Source organism: Camelus bactrianus, chromosome 19 (genome assembly GCF_048773025.1).
Source record: "Camelus bactrianus isolate YW-2024 breed Bactrian camel chromosome 19, ASM4877302v1, whole genome shotgun sequence".
NCBI lineage: Eukaryota > Metazoa > Chordata > Mammalia > Artiodactyla > Camelidae > Camelus > Camelus bactrianus.
In genome coordinates this window covers 35,353,015-35,379,713 of record NC_133557.1, presented here as the reverse complement: position 1 = coordinate 35,379,713, position 26,699 = coordinate 35,353,015, and positions in this window count along the sequence as shown.

The window sequence follows — 26,699 nt, the reverse complement described above, 5'->3', positions numbered from 1 at the left end:
GCAGTGTGTGATGTACCCTTTTCTCCCTGCATCTCTCACCAGTGCTGGATAATCCTTTAAAAAGTTTTTTTTTTTACCAGTCTGGTTCAGTTTTCTGTACTTAACAGTATTTTAAAAAATATACTTCTATTTACCAAAGCACTGTTGCTCATTTAAAAAACCAAGAAAGAAAAGAAAATTAACCAAGAAATATATAAAGTGTGAGGGGAAGATCCTCTGAAATCACGTTCAGAAATAAGCACTCTTAAGTAAGCTTTCAGGCTGGAAAGTTTGGCTTCGGACTCTGTCGCATTTGCCTTTGCGTCTCTGTTTCTTTTCTTTGAGAGGAAGATGGCTTAGTAAGAAGCAATCATGCTTTAGAATTAGACTTCAGTCGACTCCTACTCTATCAAACTGTAAAATCTGATGGCAAATTTTACTTAATCTTTCTGAACTCAGTTTTCCCATCTGTGAAAGTGTGGAGGTCAGACTCAACAGGTTTAAGTAATAGATGGAATCACGTATCGTAAGTGTTCCGTAAAGTGCTTGCTTTCCTTATTGCTTCCTTCCTTTTGTTCTCACCGCTTTCTCCCTGAGAACAATGCAGAGACGTATTTCCTAATACACCATGTTCTATTGCAGAGGCTGGCAACCCACCACGTGTCGAGGTGGCTGAGAATAACGTTAGTAATGGTGATGGATGTGGACTTGCGGATTGAAGGGTTTATGCCTTCGAGGGCGGAGCCATGCCACCGTCTCCTGACACCTCCCTTCAGCCAGTCTCCGCTGTCCCATGACATCCTGTGTCGATAACGTCACCTTCCCTTCAGGGAAAACGTGACTCTTCGGGAACAGAGGAAGTCAACGGCATAACCCCTGGAATCGACCAAACGGGAAAGTTCCTTGTGCAGATAACTGACCTTGGGGAAGTCGTATGGCAGCGTCCAGACACCCTGAAGGCTGTGTCCTGGAAAGCCCCGTGTGGGGCCCCCACAGTAAGCAGCACGGCACGTGCTGCTAAAGGTGAGCTCTGCAAGCAGCGCGGTGCCTCGCACGTGAGTCACCCGGTGTCGTTTGGCTGCTAAACTAACAGCCGCAGAACCTGCGTCTGGGGGGGGCGGGGTGGCTCTCAGCCTCTCCCACAGCCGCGTGGGTGTCGCTCTGTCCGCTCGGCCCCTCTGCCAGTGATCGCTTGTGGGTCGCCCCCACCTCCTAGGCTGCAGACACAGAGAGGAAGGATCTGTCCTCACGAAGCCCACCTGGCAGGGGCAGGAAGCGGGAGGAAAGAGAGGAGTGGGCCAACAGTCACGATTTATGTTAGAAGGGGCCGTGGTGGTCATGCCTGAGGGGCATGGAGGGACAAAGGGCGGTGAAGGATCAGGGAAGGAGACCTGGCTGAAGTGGTACTGGGGTGAATTGTGTGGATCAGGGAGGTGGGAGGTGGAAACGACACTTCAGACAGAAGAGCAGCTTCAGAGGCACAGACGCAGTTCCCGTCCATGAGCTGTTAGCGAATGTTTACCATGTGCCGGGACCCAGAAGGCACGGCGCGCTCAGCGGACGGCTACACGTGCCTGGAGCGCGAGGCGCAAGCTGGGGACTAGCGGCAGGTGGGCCTGGGGGGCTTGGCAGGCCCCCCAGGTCGTTACGAACCTTGTATATGGTGCTAAATAACTTGGGCTTTGTCCATAGAGAGCGAGAAGGCTGGCTTCAGGCTTTAGAAGCATCAGTGTGGTGAGTGAATTCAGGAACACCGTGCTGGAGACAGCGCATCCAGCTAGGAGGCCGCTGTGAACGTCCATTCAGGAATGCGGGCTCGAGCTGAAGCGGCATCCGTGGAGATGGAGCAGGACAGAAATGAGGGTTCAGGGGTGGGACAGGTGGACCTGGGCGTCGCCATGCCCCTCGTCCCCTTGAGCCGTTCGTCTCAGTGACTTAGCAGGTTAAGAAAATACCCAGCCTGGCGGAGAAACTCATGCCCCCGGTTTGCGTTTAAATGCGTACTGTGTGATTTACAACGACTTGCCTTACGTGAGGAGGGGGTTTATTTGAATGATCCTGGGGTTGGTCTCACAGACCAGAGAAGGACAGACACGCAGCTGATGCCAGGGACCAGTGGAGCCTGAAAGTCCTGTCCCCGCACATCGGCCTCCTGCCTTCCCTTCGCGTGCCGGTCGCGCTCCTGCTGCCGCACGCCAGTGGCCTCCGCGCGGCCAGTTGCCGGCGGCTTCTGCGCCTCCCGCTCCGCGCTGTCCCCCTGGGAGAGCGGCTTCCGCTCCGCTCCTGAGAAGGGCTGACGGGCTTGGCTCGGGACAAGCGCCAGCCCGCTCTGGCCACGGTTCCACGATGGGCAGTCACCCCTGGTTCGAGATGTGTGTGTCTCAGCAGGCTGGACAGAGGGCAGCTCCCTGTGGAGGGAGGGCCAGGACGCACAAAGCGTGGCCACCGAAGCCTCCCTGCTGCGTCCGGCACCTGCACCCGGTACCTTCCCTCTGGCTTCTGTGCTGCGGCTGATGCCACCGACCACCTTCGCTTTCTGGAAAGCTTCTTCCTTAGTTCTGTTGCTGCCTCCCCTCCGACTCCACGCTCCTTCTGTGGTCCCGAGGCTGGGTCCTCTTCCTCTTCTTGCCCCTTCCAGTTGATGTTCCAGATGATGTTCAAAACTCCGCCCTTGATAGTCTGTGAGCAGATTGCAGACTTTGGTGGGTAGATCTCAAGCTGGGTGCTGCCCCCCCCCCCTTTGTTCAACACCCAGCAGGGAGAGGACGAGTGCAGTGGCAGGGCCGCTCCTCCGCTTCCCGCCGGGCGCCTTACCACCAGCTCACAGCTCTGTTACCTTGTGGCTTAGAGGCAGCACAGAGCCAGTCTTTGGTGGAAGGACTCAGTTCCCCTGCTCTTCACTCAGAGCATCCGTTGTTCTGATGGCGTTAGCAACACCTCTCTGTGGATGACTATCCCCTGACCACCCTACTTCCAGGGTACATCCCGTGATCTGGTCGGGATGGTTTTGTAATTCCATGGACACGCCAAGAAGAGTCTGGTTCTCCGTCCTTGTGCCTGTCCTCCTCCTAACAGTTCACGAACCGTTCACGCATCAGGGCCCAGCGTAAACGCTCTCTTCCACAGAGATGGTCCCGGCCACTCCAGCCCTTTTAAGCTCTCTCTCTCCCCTGGTGCCCTGCTCCAACTTACAGTTGCTAGAACATGATTAGACCCATCAGTTACATTTATCAATTTTTTGTTGTTATTTTGTCCTTGTTGGAGAGCATCATGTGGAAAGGACTGGACTCTTTTGCTCTGATGAGATCTATTTGGCATGTAACATTGTATCGGTGTGACGTATCCGGTTTCCAGCGTGGTGATTTGATACCTGTACCTGTTGTGAACTGGTCACCACACATCACTGCACATAGTTACAAATGTTGTTTTTTCTTCTGGTGAGAACTTTGAAGATCTAATCTCTTAGCAACTTTCAAATATACAATATGGAATTGTTAACTATAGTCACTGTTCTGTCAGTTACACCCCCAGGACTTATGTACTTTATGACCAGAAGTTTGCACATTTTGTTCACCTTTACAGGTTTCCTCCCACCCCACCTCAGCAACCACTAGTCTGTTGTCTGCATTGATGCATTTTTTGTTTATTGTCTTTAGATTCCATATGTAAATGAGATCATATAGTATTTGTCTTTCTCTGTCTGAGTTATTTCACTTAGCACAATGCCCTCAAGGTCCATTCATGTTGTTGAAAATGGCAGGATTGCCATCTCTTTATGGCTGAATAATGTTCGCGCACGCGTGTGTGTATTACGTTTTCTTTACCTATTTATCTCTTGTTATCCAAGCACATTGTTTCCATGTCTTGGCTGTTGTAGATAATGCTGCAGTGAACACGAGGCTCTGGATTTCTTGAGTTACTGATTTCGTTTCCTTCGAATAAATACCCAGAGGCAGAGTTGCTGGATCATATGACAGTCCTAGTTTTAAGTTTTCTGAGGAATCTTCATACTGTTTTCCTTAATGACTGGACCAATTCACATCCCCACCAGCAGTGCACAAGGGTTTCCTTTTTCCACATCCTGCACAACACTTATTATTTCTTGTCTTTTTGATAATAGCTGTTCTTACTGGTACCTCATGGTTACGACTTGTATTTCCCTGATGATTAGTGATGTTGAGCACCTTTTTATGTACATGCTGGTCATTTGCATGGATTCTGATGCCAGCTCTCATACTAACTAGGGATATAAAACTGGGCAAGTGGCTGACCTCTTTCGGGTGGTTTCCACATGTGTAGAATGAAGGGCACTGACCTGGCTCTGGAAAATATCACAGATTTATTCCATAGGAATTCAAAATTCCTGTAAAGCAAACTGCAGCACAAGCAAGGTTAAAAGACACACGGCTGTGAAAATGTGTGTAACGTGTATGCGCAGAATCAGTATTGCTGCTATAAAAGTGCCTTCAAACAAAAAAGCCAGTGGAAAGTGAGTAGTTCACAAAAGAAATAACACAGCTGTTAATAACTCCCTAAAAGGATGCTCATTCCACAGTAGTTTTAGGGACTTGAAAATTAAAACAGCTATGAAAAAGCCATTTCTCTCCCCCACAATTCTATCTAGAGCTGGAGAATATAGGACCACAAAGGTACATTGCTGATGAGAGTATAAAGCAATATGGCTTTTTGGTCTCAAAATGTTAAAAATACTTCCTGATCTATCCAATTCTTCTCCGGGACTGTAGTCTGCAAAAATTCAGATAGATCTATAGGATCTGTCTGTCTGTGTCCTTGGAAGGAATCTGTATCTTACTGATAGCAGCACATTATTATAAATAACGAGTTCCCATCAATACGAAAGTGCTAGGTAGTCACTGAAAAGAGGGAGGGAGGGTTGCGTTCAGCTGAACTCATAAGGATGAACAGACATCACTGATTCTGCAAGTTGCAAGAACATGATCCCATTTTGTAACAAGTATTATGTATTTATTGTTATTTTTCATAGAAGTATAGTTGATTTACAATGTTGTGTTAGTTTCAGGTGTACAGCAAAGTGACTCATATATATATATATACATATATATATTCTTTTTCTTCTCTCTCTATATACATATATATATATTCTTTTTCAGATTGTTTTCCATTATAGATTACAAGATATTGAATATAGTTCCCTGTGCTCTACAGTAGGTCCTTGTTATTTATCTATTTTATATACAGCAGTGTGTATCTGTTAATCCCAAACTCCTAATTTATCCCCTTCCCCCTTTACCCTTTGGTAACCATAGTTTGTTTTCTATGTCTGTGAGTCTGTTTCTGGTTTGTAAATAAATTCATTTATATTATTTTTTTAAATATCCCATATATAAATAATATCATATGATATTTGGTTTTGTTTGACTTACTTTGCTTAATAAGATAATCTCTAGGTCCATCCATGTTGCTGCAAATGGCATTATTTCATTCTTTTTTATGGCCGAGTAATATTCCATTGCACTATATATCACATTTTTTTAATTCTTATTTTTTATGGAAATGTAGTCGATTTACAATGTTAGTTTCAGGTATACAGCAAATCGATTCAGTTATAAATACATGTAGATACATTTTTTTCAGATTCTTTTCCATTACGGCTCATTACAAGAAGTTGAATCTCATTCCCTGGGCTCCACAGTAGGTCCTTGTTGTTTATCTGTTTTATATATAGCAGTGTTACACCACATCTTCTTTATCCAGTCATCTGTTGATGGACATTTAAGTTGCTTCCATAGGTTGTCTGTTGTAACTAATGCTGCTCTGAACATTGTGGTGCATGTATTTTTTCAAATTACTGTTTTCATTTTCTTCAGATGTACACCCAGGAATGGTAGTTCTAGGTTTAGTTTTCTGAGGAACCTCCACCCTGTTTTCCACAGTGGCTGCACCAGTTTACATTCACACCAACAGTGTGCAAAGGTTTCCTTTCCTCCACATCCTTGCCAACATTTTTTATTTATGGTCTTCTTAATGAGAGACATTCTGACAGGTGTGAGGCTAGATCTCATTGTGGTTTTGTACTGTATTTTTCTGAGAATTAATGATGTTGAGCATCTTTTCATGAGCTTATAGCCATCTGTATGTCTTCTTTGGAAAATGTCTCTTCAGGTCTTCTGCCCATTTTTTTTTTTTAATTTTTAAAAGTTAAAAGTCTTTATTTAGAAATATATTCAAATGATTATTATCTGCCCATTTTTAAATTGAGTTTGTTTTTTGATATTGAGTTGTATGAGCGGTTTATATATCTTGCATATTAACCCTGCATCCCTCATGTCCTTGGCAGCTATTTCCCCCATGCAGCAGGTTGTCTTTTCATTTTGTTGATGGTTTCCTTTACTGTGCAAAAGTTTTACAGCATCAAAAGGTCTACTGGTGAAAATTTTATATATGTAGGCAGATCTTAATTCAATAGAAGAGACTTCAGGCAAAATTGTTCAACAATATTGGGCATATGGGTGGTAGTTCATGAATTTGGAAGTCCATGCCTAAGTGTGACTTGATTTGAGAATCCACTCAGGTTTTCCTGCTCCGCTGGGTGAGCCTATAAAAGCAGAAGCTAAGCGACAACTCTTCAGGTGCTGGCGATAAAGGCTAAGGTATCTTGGATGAGAGGTGGCACTGTATGCCTTCCAATGTGGAGATTCGCTGATTCTCAGACAATGTATCCATCAAGCCTCTGCAAAGCGAAGAGTCCACTTCTCTTCCAGATTTTTGTGTGAGTAGTGTTTAAATCCATCTGCGCACTTTTGATGGTGACGGCCTAGAGGAAGCTGAGTGTCATAAACCCAGGTCCCGCTTTAGGCGGGGAGTCCTCTGCAGCAGGAGGTTGTCACGAGCCAGCAGCCCAGCCTGGCGCTGTGCGCCTGGGACCCCGGTGGGCAAGCTTACCTCTGCGTGTGGTGCTGCGGTGACCCTGCTAACAATATGCCCGTGAGGCAGGCAACACAAGATGCTTTGTGCACCGGCTCCTGTGAAGTGACTTTCCCCTCATGCAGGAACTTACGTGCAGGAAAGAGATGGGCTCAAGATGTCCTAAAATTTATTGCCATTGCTGGGAAACTGCTGTGTGCATCAGGCTTGCCGAAAATCCAAAACTTGTGTGAGTGTGCCTGCTTTGTATTGCTTTTGTGCCAAAAGCTCTATTGTCAGTGATAAAGGAGAGAAAGACCTTGGTTGCTTGTTTTGCATCTTACTGTTTTATTCTGAAGAAACATTTATATTCCCAAATGTTAAAAAATAAACAAATCTTTTAATAGTTGTTCTCAAGTGCTAAGAAATGTCAATTTGAAATAACAATGTTTCTGAATTTTATATAATTCATGGTTTCTAAACGCTGTACAATTCATGGCTTTTTTCCCTCTAATCAACTCAAGATATATTTATGACATATTTTATGTGTTTTAGGGACCACTTAAGTTGACTTCAATATATGTCCTAAAGAGTTGAGCCTAGAATATTTAGGTTTTTGCCCAAGTCGCTTTTGATGGTTAATGGCAGAGTTGATTGGTTTTACGTAAACTGATCCTTTCTTAGCACTCAAAATTCTAAAAATTTTAGAATTAAAGTGTAACTTACATGCATTAAAATTCACCCTTTTTAGTGTTCAATTCTGTGAACTTTGACAAAAGCATACAGTCATGTAACTACCACTACAATCAAAATAGAGAATATTTCCATTAACCCAAAATAATTCAACTGTGCCATTTTAAATATTTAGATTTTACTTTTAGGTCTATGATTTACTTTATGTCAGTTTTTGTGAGGATGTGAGGAGGTGAGGATCTACTTATTTCCTGCCTTCCTTCCTTCTCTCTCTCTCCCTCCCTACTTCCTTTCTACCTTCCTTTCTTTCAAATGGATATCCAGTTACTCAAGGACCACTTATTAAATTGCCTTTTTGTTCTTACTGAAAATTAATTCACCATATTCGTGTGTATCTAAAATTTCTGAGCTCTCACTTCTATTTCATTGATCTGTATGCCTATAACTCTCACAAATTTTAAACTCATTAGGGTGATTATATATATACATATGCTTTTTAAAATGTCTTGGGCAAGTGTAACTCGTTGACATGTACATTTCAGAGCTAAAATACGGAGATTACGTTCGGATCAACACCTTCGGTACTTACATCCTGAAACCAATTACGTTGCCAGGATAATGAAGTGAAAGTGTTAACATGTTTAAACCTGTCATGTGAAAATGTTCCGGGTAGCACAGTGAAGCCATTTTTGTTATCCTGGTTGTCTTTGGTCCCAGAACTTCTTTCTAGTTTCTAGAAAGTCTGTTTCAATATTAAAAGCATTCAAGAATAAAATGTTACAAAGAAAGTAGAACGATTCCTTTCTCTGAACTTACAGTAAAAGTCTCTTTGCTTTTGTCCAGCTTCATCTTGTCTGGCCGGGGTTTAAATCGCAGAGGGCACATCAGGGCTGGGAGGGCCCACAGTCACTCTGCGACGAAGGAGGCGAGAATGCACGATGGAGAAAAGACAGTCTCTTCAGTCAGTGGTGCTGGGAGAGCGGGGCCGCTGCCTGTGAAAGACTGAAGTGAGAACAGTCTCTAACACCAGACACAAAAGTAACCTCAGAGTGGATTAAAGGCCTAAATGTGAGGCCTGATACTGTAAAAATCTAGAGGAAAACAGAGGCTGAACACTTTAGCATAAATCACAGCAATTTTTTTTTTCAAATCAGCTCCCAGAATAATGGAAATAAAAGGAAAAGTAAACAAATGGGAACTAATGAATCTTAAAAACTTTTGTATGGCTAAGGTAGATACCATTAACAAAACGAAAAGACAACCTACAGAATGGGAGAAAATATTTGCCAATGATGCAACCAACGAGGGACTAATTTGCAAAATATATAAATAGCTCATACAGCTTAATATCAGACAACAAGCAACCCAATCAAAAAATGGGCAGAAGCCCTATTTAGACATTTCTCCAAAGAAATCCAGGTGGCCAACAGGCACATGAAAAGATGCTCAACATCGCTAATTATTAGAGAAATGCAAATCAAAACTACAGTGGGGTATCACCTCACACCAGTCAGAATGGCCAACATTATAAAGGCTACAAACGATAGATGCTGAAGAGGGTTCCCACCTACACTGCTGGTGGGAATGTAGATTGGTGCAGCCACTGTGGACGACAGTATAGAGAATCCTCAAAAACCTTAAAATGGACTTACCAGATGACCCAGCAATCCCACCCCGGGCATCTATCCAGAGAACACCATAATTCAAAAAGACACATGTACCTTGATGCTCATAGCAGCACTATTTCCAATAGCCAAGACACGGAAGCAACCTAAATGTCCATCGGCAGATGACTGGATAAAGAAGCTGTGGTGTATTTATACAGTAGAACACTACTCAGCCATAGTAAAGAATAAAGTAACGCCATTTACAGCAACATAGATGGACCTCGAGATTGTCATTCTAAGTGAAGTAAGTCAGACAGAGAAAGAAAAATACCATATAATATCACTTATATCTAGAATCTAAAAAAAAAAAAAAAAGACACCAATGAACGTATTTATAAAACAGAAACAGACTCACAGACATAGAGAACAAACTTATGGTTACCAGTGGGGGAAGGAGGTAGAAAGGGGTAACTTGGGAGCTTGAGATTTGCAGATACTATTCTATATAAACTAGATAAACAACAAGTTTATACTGTAGAGCACAGGGAACTATATTCAATATCTTACAGTAACCTACAACGAAAAGGAGTAGGAAGAGGAATGTATGTATGCACATGTATGACTGAAGCATGATGCTGCACGCCAGGAACTGATGCAACACTGTAAACTGATGATGCTTCAATTAAAAAAAAAAGTTTGGGAGGATCCCAGCTTCCCCCTTGCCTACATTCAAAGCAAGACTTCTTTGGTTTCTTTGACAGGAGCAGTATTCTGTCAGATACTTTGTTTCTGAAGAACTCTCTCTCCAAGCCCACGTTTAGCTGTAGGTAGACTTCGTCTGTGTTGTCGCAGGTGAAGGGGGTGCAGGGAGCAAGGGACGGAGCCCCCACCACCAAAGCCTGTGCTGGGTGCACTCCCAGGGGCTGGGGTTCTAAGCGAGCCACTGCCTCCTGGGGACTCCACGGCTGCGGGAGGGAGAGGGGCGCGAGGGGAGGTTTTGCCTTGACTGGGGAACCGCGGTCTGTCCTCCTCTCTTCCTCTGTGACTGCTGTCCTCTAGCTGCCGTCGGGCCGGCTTCCTGCAGCCTTGGACACGTTGCCCTCCGCCCGGACGCTGGATGAGCGTGGCAGCGCACAGGCCGCAGCGCCCTCGCGGTCCGCACCACGCACACGACATTTGCTCATCTCTAAGGGTCGCACGAGGTTGCCTCCACCAGACTGTGGTGGTCCCTGCTTGCCAAAGCCTGTCTCTCTGTCTTCCAGCCGACAGCCTGCAGGGCGTGCCTCGGAAGGGCCTCCGCCCCACCTGCCCCGCAGCTCCCAGAAGGCAAGCCAGCGCCCTTTTCTTGATGGCGGGTCCCTCCCTCCCTCCCTCGTAAAGTGAGTAGTCCCCCGGGCCATCCCCTCTTCTAGGTCAGAGCCAACTCACGAAGCCAGTCTTGGGGTTTACCGAGCTCCTGAGCACTGTGTAACACCCCCAGCCCCACCGCACCCCAGTGTCACAGCAGACCCTTTCCTCTCCCCTTCCTGGAGGGCGCTACAGCCGGGAGTACCTAGCCGGGCGCGGGGGTGGGGGGTTGCCTGAACACGCATCTGAGCCTCCTGATCCAGCCCCCCCCCCCCCGGTGCTCGTGGCTCCTTGCTGGCAGTGGGCTGCTGTCACTAGCAGACGTCGCTCTCTCCCCGTCCTGACCCGGCACTTGGAGCAGCAGGCGTCTGGGGCCAGGGGGGCAGCTGATGCTCCCTGCAGGCTTCCTCACCCCACTTCGCTTTCCACATTTCAGTCTTCTGGGAAGGCACCTGTGTGCGAAGGACCCCAGGCCTTCAGCCGTGCCTCTCCTTGCCCTCTTTCCCAAAGCGTGACTCCCAGGGTCAGCCATCTAAAACTCTGGTCAGTGGTCCCCTAGGTTCTTTTATGAATGTTTAGAAAACGTGCATGGGGTGCCAGCACCCAGACCGAAGTCTTCTTTGTCCACTCCTGTGCTGACGGCGCTTTCCACGCCGGAAGCGGCGTGCGGCTCCGCGGCTCACGGCCCCAGGCCTCCCTGGCCGATGTGCGCGTGGCGCCGGCTCCGCGGGCAGCACTGCCGTGGGCGGCGCTGGGCGCTGGCGGCTCGGGGCGGGTCCCCGGCGGCGGCGGCGGCGGCGGCGGCGGAGCCCGCGCGGTCTGCGCTGCGGCTCACGCTGCCCTTCAGAGAAGCGGCTCGGTCTGTGCTGCCGGCAGCACCCACGGGGCGCCTGTCACCTGCGCTGGTCAGCACCGGGCTCTTCCGCGCCTTCGCCTGCCCCAGGCCACGCCCAGGGCAGGGCAGACGGAGGGCTGCGGCGGCTCGGTTCGCGCCTCTTCCATTGCTAGCGGGGTGGAGTAGCGGTTCGCGGGCGGCGTGGGCACTTGGCTGCTCGCGGCTTTCTTCTGCTGGAGCGTTCGTCCGATTTGCCGCAGCCCTCTGCGCGGCAAAGGCACTAGCTCGCCGCCTTGTGTGTATACTGCAGGCGCTCCCCCGATGGCCGTTCGGCTTTTAATTTTGCTTCTGTTGTCTTTTGCCAAGTGGACTTAGTTTTTGTACAGTCAGAGGTGCTGGTGTTTCCCTTTGTGACTTACGGCTTCTCACTCTTCCCCACACGAAGATCATAAAAACGTTCACGTGTATTTATCGCTACTAATGAGCTTTTAAAAACCTTCTAAGCGTGGAGACCCTGTCTTGTTAAAGGCAGGGCTATTGCAGGGTGACTCCCTGCTGAGTGGGGGAGGCTAAGTGGACTGACTTCTCGATGGGTCGGGTGACACAGACCCTCACGAGCAGCCCAGGAGTGGAGCAGACCCCAGGGCCCAGCCGGGCGGCACGGGCCGAGTCTGCACGTCTGTGAGCACCGTGGGCCCCCATGTCCCTCAAGTACACGGAGGGCAGAGCCTGCGAGCCTCTTACTATGAAGCTGGACAATTGTTTGTTTCCAGCCTTGACCTTGATTTGCTAGCTTTACGATTTTTAGGCTACTAACCAGTTGGCCTAGATTTTTCTGTACGAGGGGAAGGAAGCCTGGCTAAGCGGCATGTTATCAGTTACTGTCGCAGAGTGGACACCCACTCCAGCTTGTTTCAGTGCCACACACACACACCAAGAGGGTAGGAAAAGTTTAATTACGTACATAATAGGCAGTCTTTGGGGAGAGGTGGGCAGGCACGCAGCGGGGTCCGAAATGGCTGCAGAGAGTGAGGAGAGGGAAGAGGGTCCCTGCGTGTGGGCAGGGCCCTGCCTGGCCTCAGTCTTCCTCTGGTGCCAGCGGAGGGAGCACCCACCCGGACGTGGGCAAGGGGGCGGAGGGAGGGGTGTGGCTTGAAGGCTGAGAGCAGTCAGAGTCCCACTGAAACCCCTAGTCCCTGAACGGTGACGTCTGCGTGTCCTCGGGCTCCTGGAGCGCTGGGAGTGGCAGCACCTTTGCAGATGGAAGCGCTCACCCCACACATGCAGGCTCACACGCACAGGTGTCGCTGCAGCTGCTGATGGCCAGAGACAAACCACAGCCAAAGGCCTTTGAAAACTAAACCTGTGTGTGTCAGGAGCCGCAGAGCGCCGTGTGGTGGGTGCCGACCACGCCTCAGGTTGCTTGACGGCGCAGTCTTTAAAGCGGACTTTGAATGACTCCTCAGCCACGCTGACTCCTTAGACTCCTCTGACGATCGGGCCTCAGTCTGAGTGTTTCCCTTACGTGGTGATGTGTAGTTGCTCATGTCCTGTGAATCAGATGTCAGCAGTGCCTTTGTTTCTAGAATGCTGTGTGTCAAAGCTTGGGCAAACTGTTCCCTTTTGTGAAAAGTACATTTGTGGATATGTGATTTGCTCATTTCCTCCTGAAATCACTCCATCCTTTAAGTAATTTCATTCCCTCTCTTCAGGCGGCAGTAACTGCCCTTGGCTTCTTGCTTTTCAGATGTTCGGCTTTCTCAGTGACCACTGTCAGTGATGCAAACGGACATAGTGGGGCATTTATTTATCAGATATTCTTGCCTTTGTTGACAGTATAAATGGCCATTTGATTTCAGTGGTTCTTTGACTTACATTAGTCGCATGTATCTTTGTGAACATATTTAGCTCTGAGATAAATCTGGCTTCATGTCCAATAAATAAATTCCAAGGCCTGAATGACTGGTTGAGAAAACTGGAGAATCAAGTATTACTCATTTTCCCACCACTTACTGCTAGGCGATGTGGTTAATTTCCACCTTCTGTCAAAGCCTGTCATAGACCAGGCTCTCGGCCCTAAGTGCCATTTGTAGCTGTTTCTTTTTAAGGAGTCACTTCTCTCTCCTTTTGTTTCCGTATCACTGCATCTTCTTTAGTGCTTTGATCCGTGCTTCCAACGTGGGTTTTTACTGCATGGACAAACAGTTTGCTTTCTTTTTCAAGGTATTACTCAAGTGCCTTTCGCTGCGTAAGTCCTTTTTATCCCACTTTCCTGCTTATTGGAATTCCAAACCAGAGATTTCTGCGAGAGCAGCAGGCGTGTCCCCCTGGGGTCAAGTTCACGGAGGTGAGTAGTTTCTCTGCTAGACATATTTGGCAGATACAAAAAGTGTTAATATAGAAACCTCAGAAGTTAAAAGTGGGGAAATAATGGTCCTCGGTCCAGTTTTCCTGAAAAATGTTGAGTAACTTCACTTAAAATGGGGCAATAATCTTCTAATCAAAAGAGTGATGTTGGCTCCCTGCACTTAAAACCAGAAACTTGACAGTAAAATGCAAAGAGACTGTGCCATCAGTGTTAATGTAGATTAGATTAGTTTCTCTTTTTTTAATTATAAAAATTTTTTATTTAAGTATAGTTGGTTTATAATGTCTTGTTAGTTTCAGATGTATAGCAATGTGACTTAGTTATATATATATACACACATATATATATACATATATACATATACATACATACATACATATAATCTACTCTTTCTCAGTCTTTTCCAGTATAGATTATTACAAGAAATTGAGCTTAGTTCCCTGTGCTTGTTAGGAAATTTATTTATTAAATTAAATGAAATTAAATCACTAAGCTCTGAACTCAAAAATTTCAGCAAGTGTGCTTTACAATCCTGACGGAACCTCCGCCGTAGCATGCCCATTGTAATGTTCATAATCCTCTATGAAAATTATAGTTAACATACCTAGTCGTCAATTATTGAAAGGTAACTATAAATTCTTCCCTATGAAAATAAACATACTGCTAATATGGTGATGAAATATCACTGTAAAGATATAATCAGACATAGCTTCCAAGAAAAGCTGTCTAAAAGGTTAAACTTTAGTCCAGTATGATGGCTCAACATCACCATTTAATGTTCGAGCTTATGCCTAAATTCATAAGGTACTATGACAATGTCAGGTATTACCTCATTCACCACTAGAATGTTTCTGTTGCCTTTTAAGAGATCTGAATAAATCATGGAGCCTTGCTCAGGTGCGGCTACATGAGTGAATAATTACGTGTTTCTCTCGGTCAGTGAATCAGATTCCAGCTTGTGACTGCATGGCAGCTTGAAGCGTGTGGAGCGGCTGGAATGTGGCACGCCATGATGTTGGTACGTTTCTAGGGTGTAGAATCCTTACCTCTTCTATTCTGAAATTCTAACACTCCACTGCTGTGGTGGTTAATTTTTTGTGTGAACTTGGCTAGGCCATGGTGCCCAACTGCTTGGTCGGATACCAGCCAAGTTGTTGCAGAGAAGGTAATTTTTTAGATGTGATTAGCATCTGAATCAGTAGACTGTGAGTTAAGCATTTTACCCTCCATAGATTGGGTGAGCTTCTTTAAATCAATGGAAGGCCTTAGGAGGAAAGACTGAGGTCCCCAGAAGAAGGAAAATTCTGTCTCCAGACTGTGTCCAGACTCCAGGCTGCAACCTCGGCAGGCCCCTGGCTCTCCAGCCGCTGCCTGCTCCACAGGTGTCCGACTCGCAGCCCCCACAGCGACGTGACCCGATGCCTTGGAGTAAACCTCTCTCTCTGTATATGTGTACACATATTCTAGTGGTTCCCTCCCTTCGCAGAACCATAACTGATACAACTGGCAATTTAAAAATGAATAATCTAAAATATAAACGACTCCTAGAAGAACATATAGGCGGTAAGCTCCCTGACATTGGTCTTGGAGATAGTATTTTGAACCTGACTCCAAAAGCAAAGGCAACAAAATGAAAAATAAACAAGTGGACAACAAATAAAAAGCTTTTGCACAGCAAAGGAAATCATCAGCAAAAAGAAGAGACAATCTACCAAGTGGGAGGAAACTTGCCTTATTTATGATGTTAAGTTTTCCAGTTCATAAACGTGCTATGTCTCTCCATTTGTTTAGGTCTCTCAATGTTTTATAGTTTACTTTGTAATGATTTTACACATATTTTGTTAGTTTTATTTCTTTTTTTATTAAAAAAAATTTTATTCCTAGGGTAGAAAACTAAGAATAAAAGGAAACTTCCAGAACCCAATAAAGAGTATATACAAAAAACCCTACCGCTAACGTCAACCTTGGTAAGACTGTGTGCTTTCTCCCCTCACACCGGGAACAAGGCAAAGAAGTCCACTCTTATTACTACCTTTCGACACTGTAGTGGAGATCCTAGCCAGTGCTGCAAGGCAAGAAAAAGAAATAGACGTATGTCTTGCAAAGGAGTAAGTAAAACTGCGTCTGTTTGAAGATGACATAATTGTCTGCAGAAAATCTCAAGGTATCTTTTTAAAAAGCTACCAGAAACCTATGGAATGGGAAAAATATTTGCAAATCATATATCTGATGAGGAATTAATATCTAAAATACAAAAAAAGTCACGCAACTCAATAGCAAAAAAACCCAATCTGATTAAAAAATGGGAAGAGGATTGGAATAGACATTTTTTCAAACAAAACATACAGATGGCCAACAGGTACATGGAAGGGTGGTCAGCATCCCTAATCATCAGGAAGATGCACATCACAATCATACAATCTCACCTCATACCTGTTAGAATGGCTATTACCAAAAAGACAAGAAATAAGTGTTGGTAAGGATGTGGAGAAAAGGGAATCCTTGGGCACTGTTGGTGAGGATGTAAATTAGTGCAGTCACTATAGGAAGATTATGGAGATTCCTCAAAAAATTTAAAACCCATGTGACTCAATGATTCCACTTCTGGGATTTACCCACAGGAAATAAAATCACTAGCTTAAAAAGGTATCTGGACCCCCATGTTCACGGCAGTATTATTTACAATAGCCAAGATATGGAAGACAAGTCAGCCAAGAAAGCCAAGACGACGGCTAGCTGTCCATGGATGGATGAATGGATAAAGAAAATTATTAATATTCAGCTATGAGAAAGAAGGAAATCTTGCCATTTGTGACAATGTGAATGGACCTTTAGGGCATTATGCTAAGTGAAATAAGTCAGAAAGAAAAAAGTAAATACTATATAACCTCACTTATATGTGGAATCTAGGGGGAAAACCCCAAACTCATAAAGAACAGATTGGTGGCTACCAGAGGAGAGGGGCTGGTGTAAAGAGAGTGGCGGGGGAAGTGGGCACAGGGGGTGAAGGTGGTCAAAGCTGCAAACTTCCAGTTATTCAATAAAAAAGTCCTGGGGTTGTGATGTACGGCACAGTGACTATAGTTAACAATACTGGACTGACTGCATATTTGAAGGTTGCTAAGAGAGAAGATCTTAAAAGTTCTCGTCACAAGGAAAAAGTTGTAACTATGTAACTATGCATGGTGATGTTAACTAAACTTATTGTGGTGATCATTTTACAGTATATACATATATCAAGTCATTTTTGTACACCTAAAACTGATATGATGCTATATGTCAATTATATCTCAACTTTTAAAAAACCTGCTAGAACTAATAAGTGAATTTAGCAGTCATAGGATACAAGGTCAACATACAAACATCAATTATATTTCTATACACTAGCAATAAGCAATTAGAACCTGAAATTTTAAAGAGACACCATTTACAGTAGTGCTGAAAAGATTTAAATACAAATTTAAATATAAAAATATTTAGATTTAAATATAAATATCAAATCAGTCATTAATTAAATTAAATTTATTTAAATTTGTCTATTTAAATTAAATTAATTTTATTAAATCAAATGTTTATATTTAAATATAAAAGATTTAAACATGAATCTAACAAAATAGAGCAGTATTTGTTTCCTTAAAACTACAAAACACTGATGAAAGAAATGAAAGATTAAATAATGAAGATATATATCATTTTCATTGGAAGACTCAATATTGCCAACATGGCACTTCTCCCTAAATTGATTTAAGACAATTCCAGTCAAAAATGCCAGCAGAACTTTTTATAGAAATTGATAAACTTATTCTATAATTTTGTAAGGAAAGGCAGAGGATTTAGAACAATAGCCAAAATGATTTTGGAAAAAAACCAGAATGAAGTTGGAAGAACTAACACTACTTGATTTTAAAGCTTATAATAAAGCTACCGTAGTCAAGGCAGTGTGATGTTAGTGAAATAATAGACACACAGACCAGTGGAACAGAATTGAAAGTCCAGAAGTAGACTCATAGGTGACATATTTTTGCCAAAAGTGCAAAGGAATTGGCAGGTAGACAACCATGTGTAATAAAATGAATTTGATCCATACCTTGTATTCTATACAAAAATCAACATATAATAGATTATAGACCTACATAAACATAAAACCTAAAACAAAAAAACTTCTAGAAGAAAACAAAGGAGAAAATTTTTGTGACTTTGGCTTAGGCAAAGATTTCTTAAATAAGCGTGATCCATAAAAGAAAAAAAATGATAAATTGTCAAAACTGGAAACAACGCAAACGCCCCTCAGCTGGGGAACGTATGAACAAGCCGTGGCACATTCGTCCTGCCTGCAGCCACATGCATGAGCTTCAGATGCATTGTGCTAAGCGAAAGGGGCTAGACTGAAAAGGCTCTACGCCCTGTGTGGTTCCACTGCATGGCGTTCTGGAAGAGGTGCCTCTGTGGTGACAGAGAGCTGGTTACTGGTAACACTGGGGGAACGGTCTGACCACAAAGGAGGAGAAGAAGGGACGTTGTGGGGTGATGAAATTGTTCTGTATGGCTGTCTCCATTTGTCAAAACTGAATCCTAAATAGAGTGAATTTTACTAGAAGTAAGTTACACTTCAATTTAAAAGGCTTCTGCAGTGGGATGAGGTCATAAACGTTAGAACTGCTGAGTCATCCTGAGGGCATCTCTTCCATTCAGCGTCAGGGCAGACGGCCCATCCCTGCGGGAGACGCCCCCCCCCCCCCCCCCCCGGCTCCTGCGCAGCGGCGGGGTTTTCAGTTGTTTTAATAGTTGCCAGATGGATGGGTAGAAATGATACCTTGATATGGGTTTATTTTCATTTAAAAAATTTCAGGTGAAGCCAAATATGTTTCACATTAGTCATGAATAGTCTTAATTTTTCTGAATTATCTGTTGTCTTTTGTTCCTTTTTCTGTTAAGGTTTTTGTCTATTTTTTTCCCTTTTTGATTTATAAGTGCCTTTTAGTTTTTAAGAATAGTAACTCTTCTGTCATTTGACTTTAGCTTTATTATTTTAGACTTTGCTTTGAAATTTTTACTGATTAATGTCTTATTTTATAACTTTTATTGTTATTACTTTTAGTGCAATATTGTCAGAAAATATGCTTTTAGTGTGCTTATGTGTTTTCTGTAACCTAATAGTTGGTCAATTTTATAAATGTTCCTAGCACAGATGATGCTGGGTAAGAAGGTAAGTTCTGTTATTTAAAATTTTTTTAGCACTTTACTTTTTTAGAGCAGTTTAATAGGCTTACAACAAGATTGAGAGCTAAGTACAGCGATTTCCCACATACCTCCTGCCCTGCACAGCCACGGCCTCCCCTGTCATCTACATCCCCACCAGAACGGTGTGTTTGTCACCAGGGATGAGCCTGCACTGACACATCATAATCACCCAAAGTCCATTGTTGACATCAGTGTTCACCGTTGGTTTTGTACGTTCTGTGGGTTTCGACAAATGTAAACTGACATATATCCATGCAGAGTATTTGGTTTTATGACCAAATTTTTTAATTCTATTTTAATTTTGGGGGGTGCAAACTACCGTTTTCCTGTATTATCATTTCTCTCTCTTTTTCCTTTCTTTAACCAAACGTCTATGAAGTATGAATTTAATGGGTTGTTTTTACAATAAAAAAGAAAAAATATATCAATTAAGACAATATTGTGAATTGAGATGTCTGGTTGGCAGATTATGGACATTGTGCATTTTTCTTTGACAGTGGGCATTCTCATTTTATGTCACTGATAATGGGAAACTGGTTTCAAACAAGTCCGGAGTGGATTGTAAATCCCAAATGGCCTAGGGTCATGCAGCAGACATGCCCAGCTTCCGCAAAGCAGTCCCCTGGGGTTTTGACGGGAATTGTGTTGAACTGATAGGCCTATTTGTAGAGAATTATCCTCCTGACAATATTGAGCTTTGGAGTTCATGAACATTGTTTAGGTCTTTAATTTTAGGATTTTCAGTGCACATGTATTGCATACACTTAACTAAGTTTTATCTCTAAGTATATTTATTTAATTTTTGCATTATTGTCAGTGCAAATATAAATACAATTGATTTTTGGATATTAACCTTGCATCCTGTGACTTTGTGAAATTCAATGATTAGTTCTAATGTTTGTGTAGATTTTTTGGAGTTTTTACATATATGGTCACATCTGTGAATACAGACAGTACTGCTTCCTTTTCAATCTCTGTGCCCTCTGTTTCTTTTTTGTGCCTTAGGATGAAGATTAAGAAAGACCCCTAGCCCCATCTTGAGTTGTCGCTCTAAAAGGGGATGTCCTGGCCTGGATCCCAGTCTTGGGGGCAGCAGCCACCCTGTCACTGTTAAGTGCGATGTTAACCGTACAGTACAGCATTTGCTAGTGCTCTTTATCGACGTGAAGACATTTTCTTCTGGCTCTACATTGCTGAGAGTTTTTATCCTGAACAAATGTTGAATTTTTTTCAAATGCTTTTTCTGCGTAAATTGAAATGATACATGTTTTCCTCCTTTATTCTGTTAATATGATTAAATTACAGTGATTATTTAAAAAAAATATTAGTTCAGTTGGCCTTACTGGGATAAACCTCACTAAATTATAACATATTATCCTTTTTATAAAATGATGGATTTCATAAATTTTACAGATTTTTGCATCTGTGTTGTTCTTCTCTGCTTTTGAGCTTTGAGTTTTTTCCCCATCTGTTAGTTGACTGAAGTGTACCTTTTAATTCTTTTTAAAGGCATATTTTAAAAAAAAATCCATAATACTATTACCAAACATAAAAGTAAGCAATAATTCCACAGTATAAAAAGTATCCAGTCTGTGCTCATATGTGGAGACACACACACACACACACACACACACACATACATATATATACGTGTATGTAAATGGGAATATGCTATGAACCCTTATTTTTACTTTGCTTTGTCACCTAACAGTGTCCCCTGGAGGCGACTCTACAGAGATACAGATCTATTTCCTATTCTCTTTCACAGCTGCATGATACGCATTGCGTGGAGGTGTCACCTTTTGCTCACCTTGTCCCCTGCTGATGGAGACTTCCCTTGTCTCCAGCCTTTCGCTAGGACAAGTGGTGCTGCGGTGACTGGCATGTATCACTTCATGGTTTTGCCAGTGTGTCTTTGGGGTAGATTCCTCGAAGTACGATCAAAGGGTGGCCGCATGTGTAACTGTGCTGCGCGTTCCCAAGCTCCCCTCCAAAGGGGCTGTACCATGTCCCACACCATCAGTGTGCAAAAGTGCCTGTTTGCGGACAGAGCGTGCCAGAGTTTGCACGATTGCCAATCTGATAAGTGAGAAGTGGCTTTTCAGTATTGTTTTAACTCGTATTTCTCTCGTGAGTGAGGCTGAGCGTCCTTTCGTGCGGCTAAGAACCACTTGAAATTTTTTTCTGGAATTGTCTGTACATATTCCTGGTCTATTTTTCTACAAGGGTTTTGGCTTTTTCTCCTCCGTGTTCAGAAGCTGTTACATATGAAGGGTGTCAACCCTGTGCCTGTGATGGAAATAGCAGACGTGTCTTCCCAGTTGGTCATTTGTCTTTTTACTTTGCTAATAATATTTTGAACATGCAAAACTTTTTGATTTTTATTTTTAGGTAATGAATATATTTCTTATTCTGCCTGGATTTTTCAGCCACAGCCTCACTCCCAGGTTACAGAAAAACCCATCGTGTTTTTTCTAGTATTTGTAGGTTTCGTATTTTTTATGTTGGAATCAGAGAGTTTACTCTGATGCATGGTGTGAGGAAAAGATCCCATTGTAGCTTTTTCCATACGATTGTCTAGTGGTCCTTCCGTGCCTTCTCGTTTCTGCTAATGCAGCTCACGTGCTGTCCTCATGATGTGCTGAATTGCCACGTGCAGTCGGCTCTGTGTTTGTCCTTTTAGAGAAGAGTATGTGACGGTGTATTTGGGGCCTCTGTATGACAACTCTGTGTTGCCTTTACACATCTTCACTTGTTACCGAGTCTTTGGTTCACAGCCTTTCCCCTTAGTGTCTGCAGACACTTAGACCCTGGTGTCAGCTGTGCAGAGAAATCTGGGACCAGGCTCATTTTTGGTACTTTGTAGATAACCATTTTTTATGACTGAAATATAGGAGTTTTTGGTCTTTATAATTTAAAGTTGCTCTTAGATTTTTGCCACGTGTGGTTTTCTTTTCACTGATTATTTTGATCTGTGTTGCCTTGATCTTTTTTCAGCTTTAGGAAGTTGGTTTTCAACATCTTTGGCTTTTCCTGTTTAATTTGGTCTAGTCTCTCAGAGGCAGCGGTTTCCCACAAATTGACTTTCCAGTCTCTTTCTTCCATTTCCATTACCTTCTTCCTCCTTCATTTCGTTCTTTGTTAGCTGCTCAGCTTGCCACAATGGGAGAGTGTCTTCATTTTGTCTATGCCCCCAATGTGATTTTCCACATCATCAGTCCAACACCGGTACTCTACACTAGTGCATTTTAATAACTGCATTTTTAGTTTCCGTGCAGTTACCCTTTGGTCAACCTGTCTGTCATGGGCACTAGAGTCAGACAGACAGACGGACCTGGATTCAGATCACTGCTGTGACATTTACAGCTCTTAGTCTTGAACACGTTATTTCACTTCTTGAACCCTCAACTGTCTGTCTTACAATAGGATGGCTTTTAGGAGTGGACAGATAGTGTATACACTGTGTCTGGCATACAGTAAGTGCTCAATAAATGATAGCTATTATTAAACCTTTATCCCACTGCCTTTTTATCTCTTTCTAAGTGGCCTTTTAATCTCAGCCTATTATTTCCGCACAGAGTTCTGCTACCATCTCTAAAGGTACTATCTTCTCACACAGCAACAAAGTCTTACTAAAAGTTATTTTCCTTATCCTGAACTACGTCACTTCCAGAGAAGGAACCTTCTTGTGGTCATGTAGAAACAGCATTCTTTCCCCTCCTTAGTGGGGGTGCGTGTCCTTCACTTCTGTTTGGACGAGGCGAGCTGTGTTCTGTCTGATGTGCCGAGCGGACGGTGTGAGTTGCGCCCTGGCTGGGCCCCTGTCCCCCTTCCGAGGCCCAGTGCAGCTCTCAGACTAGGTCCAGTGCCCCTTGTCCTCCTGTGAAGTAGCGTCACCTTTGTCCCGCAGCTCCTGGTCCTCTGTGACTCCGAGGGGATGTGTCCGCAGAAGCGAAGAAAGCCATGACTCAGAGAGCACTGTCGCGGAGCCGCCTGCCAGCTTCCCACCCGGCTCGCTAGGGAAGCTCACCCTGCGGCCCGCTGGCCTCTCCCTTACCCCTTTCCTCCAGCCATCCTTTCTGAAGATGCTTTTGTTAAAATCACCTTCTTTTTAAAAAGATATTAAACAGCATTAGTTTATTTATTCTTCCATAAACATTTCACATACTTTATTGTACTTTTCTCATGAAAGTCCTTGCTTCATAACAGTGGCAGTTCCTTGTATATTTGGCTCCCTTTCCTTAATTCTCTGTGCCTGGAGGACAGGATCCAGGTTTGGGTTAATTGTGTAATTCCCACAGCCCCCTGGGGGGCAGAGGGGGCAGCACTGAGCCCAGTGGGGACCTGCTCAGCGAGACGCCGTTTTTGGACTTCCTTCTTTTCTCCCTTACTTCCCCCCCTAGTGTGCTTTCCCGGCTCACCTCCCAATAAACCACTTGCACTGAAATCCTCGGCTCAGGACCAGCTTCCGGAGGAACCCAAACCGAAACATCTGTTAATGCTTAATGGCATTTACTGAAGGGTGAGGGCGAGAAATCGTCACACTAATGGTCATATAATAAAGCCATACTGAGCATCAATAATGTCCTGTCTGTGACTGGATGCACTTCCCTTACATGCTGGGAAGACATTTTATTTTGGAAATGGCTCATGCATTGTTTAGAAGATTCTTTTTTTTTTTTTTTTTTTTAATAAAAGCACTTAGCACATGCTGAATGTAAGAAGTAGGGAAAATTTTACATAAGCTACAGGAAAGGTCGTATTAAGTATGAGTGAGTCTAAAAATAGTTTGTCTTCTTTGATTTTTGAATTCTAAAGAAGACAAACACAGACATACAGGGAGGTTTGAATATAAATAAGTTTTATTCACTGCTTTCTCTGTGTTGTACTTTGATGCTCAGAAAACACCTGAAAATTGTAGTTGCTTATACAGTCAGTCTCTTGACAATAATCCCAGAAAATTATCCTTATCTTTCTTTTATAAGGCATTCCAGGAACAATCAGGTCAATGGAGAGTCCCAGGTGCTGCTGAGAACCACCAATTTTGTGACAATCATTGAAATTGTGCTGCATTCCAGCTGCTTTGAGGACAAACAAAGCAGGATGTAAATAACGCTCTTTATTTTTCTCGTTTCAGCTTTGTTTTTCGTCTCCATGTTAATCAAATCCAACGTTACTGAAGACGATATGGCACAGAAAACTAGACCTGGTTTTTCCCAGGCGGTTATTATTTTACAATAATCTGGCAAAATAAGGGCCAGTATTTAGTCAGTGTCAGTGCTCATCTGCGAGACATTGTCCCTCTGCGTTATTTACAATACATGAAAACCTACTTAGCACACGTGGAGAAATACAATATATTCAGCAATCAAAGATTGGAACATGACTGCCGGGTACTAAGTAAGTGAGCAAGGGCTGTGAAATGGCCTTTCAGGGGGGACTTCTGACAGCCCTGAGCGATGGTACAGGACCCTCTCGCCCAGGGGCAGCGTCCAGCGGCGAGAGCAGAGCTCCCGGAAGGCTGCTGCCCACTGCCTGGAGGACCTTCGGCAAGTCCGTTCATCTCCTTGTGTCTCAACTTTCTTATCTGCGCGTTGAAGGGTTTCTGCCAGATGCTCCGTGAGTTCTCACTAGGAGCTTAAAGTCAGTGTCTGTTTAACCGACAGAGTGACCCGAAGTACTTACAGCCCGGCTCACCTGGCAGGAGCTGGGTTATGAGGACAAAAGAATAGAACGGCGAATGAAGTGAATTGAGCGGTTCCTTCCACCCATCCTTCCACGTCAAGGTGTGATCCCAGCTCCACAGCAGCTCAGCCCCAGAGAGGACAGGGAAGTGGAAGGCGGGGCGTCGGACAGCACAGCTGTCAGGGCAGGCAGAGGGAAGCGCCGGCCTGGGGGCCAGGGCCTTATGCATGGAGCCGAGAATGGGCAGTTGAGAAAGGAGTGTAGAGCTGTGAGGGGGTAATGGGGCTCCCAACAAAGGCACCCCGAAAGAAGAGCCACCGCCTTCGTTAGAAGTGTCTCAGGGCAGCCAGCACAACTGCAGCAAGCAGAGATGAGCGTCACTGAGCCGTCGGTTGCAAGCCTACCGCGTGCCTGGGAGCTCCTGCAAAGCACACATGGGTCATGCGTAGCGCTGCCTCGCAGGAGTTTGCAGTCTGGAGGCACAGGTATGTGCACCATTAATTGGCTCTGCTTTAGTCTGCAGATCGCACGAAAACAGGTGTCTCAGTCAAGTGCTGAGAATTAAATCTGGCTCAACTAAACGGGGAGGGTTAAGGAAAGGCTTTAGAATGGAAGCGACTTTTACCCCGGCCTTGAGAGATGAGTAGGGTTGTCAGGTGGGGATGACGGAAGAGCAGAGGATTAGTGCATTCTTTTTATGGCTGATAATATTCCATTGTATGATATACCAGAACTTCTTTATCCAGTCATCTGTCAATGGACATTTGGGTTGTTTCCATGCCTTGGCTGTTGTAAATAGTGCTGCTGTGAACACTGGGGTGCAGGTGTCTTTTGGAATTAGAGTTTTCTCAAGATATTATGACCAGGAGTAGGATTGCTGGATCATAGGGTAAGTTTACTTTTAGTTTTTTAAGAAACCTCCATGCTGTTTTCCACAGTGGCTGCACCAAACTGCATCCCCACCAGCAGTGCAGGAGGGTTCCCTTCTCTCCACAGCCTCTCCAGCACTTATTGTTTGTGGACTTTTTAACGATGGCCATTCTGACTGGTGTGAGGTGATGCCTCATTGTAGTTTCAATTTACATTTCTCAAATTATGAGTGATGCTAAACATCTTTTCAAGTGCCCCTTGGCCATCTGTGTGTCTTCTTTGGAGAAATGCCTATTTTGTCCTTCTGCCCATTTTTTGACTGGATTGTTTGTTTTTTTTATATTAAGCTGTACAAGCTGTTTGCATATTTTGGAAATTAAGCCAGTGTCAATTGCATCTTTTGCAAATATTTTCTCCCGTTCTGTAGGTTGTCTTTTCATTTCATTCATGGTTTCTTTTTCTGTGTGAAAGCTTTTAAGTTTAATTAGGTTCCATTTGTTTCTTTTTGCTTTTGTTTCCAGTGCTGTAGGAGGTGGATCCAAAAAAATACTGCTGTAATTTTTGTCAGAGAGAGTTCTGCCTGTGTTTTCCTCTAGGAGTTTTATAGTGTCTGGTCTTACATTTAGGTCCTTAGTCCATTTTGAGTTTATTTTTGTACATGATGTTAGAGAATGTTCTCATTTCAGTCTTTTACAGGCAGCTGCCCAGTTTTCCCAGCACCACTTACTGAAGAGACTGTCTTTTCTCCGCTGTATATTCTTGCCTCCTTTGTCATAGATTAATTGACCGTAAGTGCGTGGGTTTATTTCTGGACTTTTTATCCTGTTCCATTGATCTGTGTGCCAGCACCACGCTGTTTTGATTACTGTAGCTTTGTAGTGTAGTGTGAAGTCAGGGAGTGTGAGTCCTCCAGTTTCATTCTTCTTTCTCAAGACTGTCTTGGCTATTTGGATTCTTTTGTGTTTCCATACAAATTTAATAATTTTTTGTTCTGGTTCTGTGAAAAATGCCACTGGTAGTTAGACAGGGACTGCACTGAGTCTGTCGATTGCCTTGGGTAGTGTGGCCATTTTAGCAATATTGAGTCTTCCAACCCAGGAGCACGGTGTGTGTTTCCATCTCTTTGTGTTGTCCAGTAGTACATCTTTTAATAAGCTATGTCCCCCTGTGGAAAGGTAAGGTAAGACCT